General features: G+C 38.6%; 1 pseudogene; it reads right to left on the bottom strand.

Moving 5' to 3' along the window:
• Positions 1–589: 589 nt before the first annotated feature.
• LOC113114348 (synaptic vesicle glycoprotein 2C-like) lies at positions 590–5,613 on the bottom strand (annotated as a pseudogene).
• Between the last annotated feature and the right edge of the window lie 325 nt (positions 5,614–5,938).

Here is a 5,938-nt window from a genome sequence, read left to right as displayed (position 1 = left end):
ATTGGCAGCATTCTCTGGACGTGTTGAGCAGCCATCAGCCTCTCATGCGCAACCAGAAGGGCCTGAACCCAAATAAACCCACCGCTGCCGGCGTGGGGAAGAGTCTGGACTGAGTTCACTGTTTTGGGGAAGGATTTTACTGTGAGACAAGAGCAACTCACTTGAGGAAGTCGTTTTATTGCGCTGCTATTGTTCATTAAGCTTCTATACAGTCTAAAGGGTTCGTTGATGGTGACCCCTTTGCAGTTAACCAGACAGCCATGATCACGGAGATCTGATTTTAAGAGTTGTGTTTTAGATTTTGCATGCACAGGTGTGGTTATTTACAAACATTCAGATTGGACAAAATAAAGTGGTTGAAGGACTGAAACATTTGATGCTGAGTATTATTTTTGTTAGAAAAAAAACTCTCAAAAAAGAAACATTTAAGTTATCATTTAAGTATCCTCCGATTTCATTTATAAATTATTTTCATAAAAAAAAAGTTTTTATGTCATCAAATACAAATCAAATGCCACCCAAATTAGTTTTTTCTTGATATAAACAAGAAATAATGACTATAATTTAGTACGCAATAATGCTATCATTTTTATGTTATGTATTTTTTGGTTTAGTGTTTGGTCCCAGAATGACAGGATTGCCAGATGATGGCAATTGACTGTGTGTGTGTAATGTGAGTTCAGTCTGTTTAGTTGGAGGCAGGCATAGAGCTGTCAGTCCTCCTGCCAGCAGGAGTGTAGATAACATAAGCGGAGGTATGGCACAGTTTGAGCCCACCAGCTGCCCAAACACTACATTTCCCATGATGGCTGCCACACGACCCACTCCAGTGAAAACCCCCAGAGCTGATGAGCTAACAGAAACTGGAATTAATACAGTCATTCTTTCAATTCTCACAATTCTTCTGTTCACAAAGGCTGCTTTATTTGATCAAAAATACAGTGAAATTGTGATATTACACCTGAAAATTAGTTCTATTTGAATACATGTTTAAATGTAATTTATTCCAGGGATGCAAACTGAATTTTCAATTTTTCAGCAATTTTCCTTTTGACCAGTAGTGTAAAATTATGTCTGTTTTGATTGTCTGACCTCTCTGCATTTGAGATCAGTACCAATATAACTTTTTTTAAAATTAATATTGGGGTTCACCGTAGTTGTGTGGGGTAAAGTTCAATTCCCAACACATCTAGAGCGTTCCAGGAGATGACATAGATGCCGCTTAACACGCAAGACATGATCACACTCTGAGCTTTGGTCTTTACTACATAGATAATGAACACGCTCATGCTGGACGCCACCAAACTGACGCCTATCAGAGAAAAATCTGCATCATTATACTGCATCATTATAATAATATAATAATTATTATAGCACTTTATTCTTGAATGTTTTGTTAAGTGTAGTAATTAAATATGCTGAGCTGGCATTCAAACATTGGAAGACAAAACCTAATGTACTAACAAAGCAGGATTTTCCCACCAATTCTGTCCATGAACAGGATAGTGAAGATGTTTCCTGGCAAATTTGAAGCAGCTGTTATAAAACCCTCCACATACACTATAAAAAACACATTAACACATGCAAAAGGCACGAAGACTTGATAAAAAAATTTACTTCCTGATAGTGTAACTAACAAATTTCAATTTTTTTGTGCTTTTGCTGATGAGAAAAATATTGAGTGGTCTCATTCAGTCTGCTTTTAGTAACATTAACATGCAGTTTTGACTAGATCGCAGCTTTCATTTTCTGAGTTTTGGACTCGTGACACATTGGTTCTCTTAAAAAGCTCCGGATACCACATCCATAACCCATAATACCTGCAGGAGAGGATTACAACATTGAACATACTTACTCATAATCTGAGTAACTTAATCATTTTTAAATTAAGTTAACTAATTATAACAGATTTAAATCTTAAAGGTACAGTGGCAAAAACAACCTGTCGTGTTCAACCAATCAGAACATAGTTTATTACATATTGATGTTATGATGTAGCAGCAAAGAAAAACAGCTTGTTTTATTCTAAGATTCGACTTAACTATGACTGACTTTGGTCTTAAAACCTTGACTAACCTTAACCTTGAATAATTTGCCTTTTATAATTTGTTAAGTACCAAAATGAAATGCAGAAAAATATAATCAGCAGAACAACTCTTCTGAAAACCAACGATCCAACAAACAGCTGTTTCATGGGGTCCAGAGCCTGTTGAAGAACCAGCAGGGCCATAAAGAGCTGGGTAAGACTTCATGTTAGCAATAATAGCTTCTAAGAAAGCAGAAAAGAAGTGCGCTGAACTGGTTTGAGATGGTGGCTGAACTGCTGACATCTTGAGCCACTAGTGGGTCTGTTTTTTTACTTCATCATCTGATCTGATCACAAGACCTAGTACCTGTTTAATCAACTGACACACCAAAATAATGTAGTTTCCTTTATGAAAAGTAGGAAGGTTTGGCCTTTTAATTAAAAGCAAACATCACTAAGGTGGTACGGATAGGAAATGGTTTTGAGGCACATCTGTTGTTTAGTTTGAACATCGTCTGGAACACAGACAAAGCCTCTGCCTCACATCCGGCCTGTGGAAGAGAAACACATTGTGTAATAACGTGCCACCAAACATGCAGCCTGTAATGGACGTTGATACAGTACATAAATTCTAGAACTGTAACTTGTTCAGACACATGAAGTTCTAAAATTTACAGCCTATTAATTGAACTTTTATATCAGTCTCGAATAAAAAGTAAAGTATCAGTCAGTACACACCTCCATTAGAAACTTTGGTACACACCTCCATTTCAATCAGCCCCAATGAGCATTCAAAGATGTTCTGGGAATCACCAACCACGCCACACCTGGAAAAAACACAGAATGTGTATTCAAATCAATATTCATACATCAATGTTTTGCACTTATGACAATAAATAAGTACAGCCTATTTATTACCTTATTATTTAGACTTTTCTTTCTAAATAGCAGCACATTACATATTTGTATATTTTTTATATTCTGCTTTATGCATTGTTATTTTATTTATTTATACATCTTTTATATTTTCATTTATTAATTGATAAATATTTGGTTATTTACTTTTGTCTTATGCAGTTTTTTTTGTTTATTTTATATTTTATTTTATAATTTATATTTGTATTTATATATATTCTTTTTTTTTTTTTTTTTTTATACTTGAGTATAGATCTAGATCCTCAGGTTGTGTTCTTTACTGCTCATGTTTCAGAGGATGATGGTTTTACCTACTGCTAAAATATTTCCAGCCACCCAGAAGGTGGCTAGAGTGCTGATCATTGCCCCCCTCCTCAAACGTGGCTGAAACTTCGAAAAATAGGAGAAGATGACAGGAATGGAGCCGCCGACCCTGAGAGTGAGACACAAGACACAAATGCATTCATGTGTTTCTACGTGTCAAGATTCTGTCTGTTTATTTTCTATCTAAACCTTCAGAATGTGTCTGTGGAGGTAAAAACTCTTTTGGCATGTCATTACCCTGAAGAACAGCAGGAGCAAAAAGCCAGAACCTCGTGGCTAAACTGGCCACTGCCCCAAATACGGCATTCATTGCCAGATAAATTACCGGAACGTTCCACCTCCACCTTACTCTGCGATCAGCCAGATACCCCTAACATAACCAACCACCATCATCCCTGTCAAAATAAGCAGCCGGTTGACACATTACGTCTTACTTAGCAGCATGATACTCAAATCACATGGTTATGTCAGCAGTTTGAATAACTGGGTCAGTTTTGTATTTCTTACGGAAAAAAAACTGAAAACTATGAGCATGAGTTTGCATGAGGCAACCAAAGTTCAACCAAATAGGGAACAAACTGCATTTTTGACCCGATGTACTTTTTTGATAAAAAGTTAGATTTTCCTCCTTTGACCTTTAAGCAAAAAGACCATTAGTTTTCACACAATGAATGAATTACAAATACCTAATTAAAAAAAAATATATAACATGATTAGAAAATCAAATCAAAAAGAAAGCAGCACAGTTAATAACCAAGGAATATGCTGGTAGTGAGGAGCCCCATGTCGGCCAAGGTGAGATGGAGGTCACAGCGTGCCTTGGGCAAGAGGAACACACAGGATGTCCACCACATCGCTAGCATTTGCCCACCCACAGACCACCAACAGCAGCCAGTGGAAGAACCAGAACCCCACAGAAACATGAGGATCGCTGACCACTGCATCTGGACATTATTATTCTCCATATGAAATACACAAAGGTAAAATAAAGATGATTTTTAACCTGCTTTCTCGACAGCCTCTTCATATGAAAGTTTCTTTCTGCTGGACGCCTGGTCATCTAATGGAAACATTATATATATATACAGTACAGAACAAAAGTTTGGACACACCTTCTCATTCAAAGAGTTTTCTTTATTTTCTTGACTATGAGTCACACTGAAGGCATCAAAACCATGAATTAACACATGTGGAATTATATACATAAAAAAGTGTGAAACAACTGAAAATATGTCATATTGTAGGTTCTTCAAAGTAGCCACCTTTTGCTTTGATTACTGCTTTGCACACTCTTGGCATTCTCTTGATGAGCTTCAAGAGGTAGTCACCTGAAATGGTTTTAATTTCACAGGTGTGCCCTGTCAGGTTTAATAAGTGTGATTTCTTGCTGTAGCCACTCAGTCTAATACTGACAGCTGGGGTAGTTTCGCCCGGGTATGCCTGGCTGACGCGCTGTGTCCTTGTTGTTCTGTTACCTTACGGATTTGGTCTTGAGAATATGTAGGCTTTGTTATGTTGCTGATTATTCCTTTTATTTGCTTTACCGTGCAGAGGTAAATATCTATTTATCCAGTTTCAACGGTAAATCAGATCGGTATACATATACACACAGACTTGTCAACAATCAGTTTTCTAGCGCCTATGCGCCACAGCGGTCAAAACCTTTTTGCCCTTCCGGGTCAAACCCCCCTGCCCTTTGGCAGTTTGATACTTCCTTTATAACTTTGACCTCAGGTAACATTAGACCGACACCCACTGTACAAACAAGAAACAACACCCAATATCTAAATACACTAACACCACATTTGGCTTCTATACACCGGCCCCTAATTATCATTTAAAATGGCCTCCACTTCACAGAACACTGTATGAAGTCCATCATCATCATCCAATGTCTGCTGCCGTAGGATAGAAGTCAAAACCCTTCGCACCAGGCGGATCATCCTTTCCCACACGCCACCATGGTTTGAACCAGCTGGTGGATTGAAACTCCAACGGATTCCAACCTGCGACATGGTTCCTTGAATCGTATCCTGGTTCAAAGCAACAAGAGCCTTTTTAAGTTCCTTTTCCGCCCCAATGAAATTGGTACCATTGTCTGACCTCAGATGTTCCACTTGTCCTCTCCTGCTGATAAAACGCCGCAAACCATTGATGCATGCATCCGTTTCCAGGGATTCTGCCACTCCCAGATGGATGGCCCTGCTTGCCATACAGGTAAATATAACTCCGTATCGCTTACAGGTCGATCGTCCCCTCCTTACTTCAACAGGTCCAAAGTAATCTACTCCCGTGTTCGTAAATGGTGGTAGATCTGGAAGGATTCTCACCTTTGGGAGGTCTGCCATTTTTTGTTCTACGGCTCTTCCATTGTAACGTCTACAAAAACTGCATTCAGTAATAACCCTCCTAACTGCTGAATTGGCTTTGGTAATCCAAAACCTCTTCCTCACTTTAGACAGCGTATGAGTCCGTCCACCATGGCCCAGAGTCTGATGTACGTGCTTAAGAATAAGCATGGAGATATGCTGATCTTTGGCGAGAATGAGAGGATGTTTCATTTCCTCAGGCATCGCTCCTCTGTTCAACCTTCCTCCAACTCTTAAGAGTCCTTCCTCCACCATTGGATCCAGCCTATATATGGAACTCCGTTTACTCACTGCTGCTTTTGAC

This window comes from Carassius auratus, chromosome 14 (assembly GCF_003368295.1).
Source record: "Carassius auratus strain Wakin chromosome 14, ASM336829v1, whole genome shotgun sequence".
Lineage (NCBI taxonomy): Eukaryota > Metazoa > Chordata > Actinopteri > Cypriniformes > Cyprinidae > Carassius > Carassius auratus.
The sequence above is the reverse complement of the archived record's forward strand: the minus strand, read 5'-3'. Positions and strand labels throughout refer to the sequence as shown.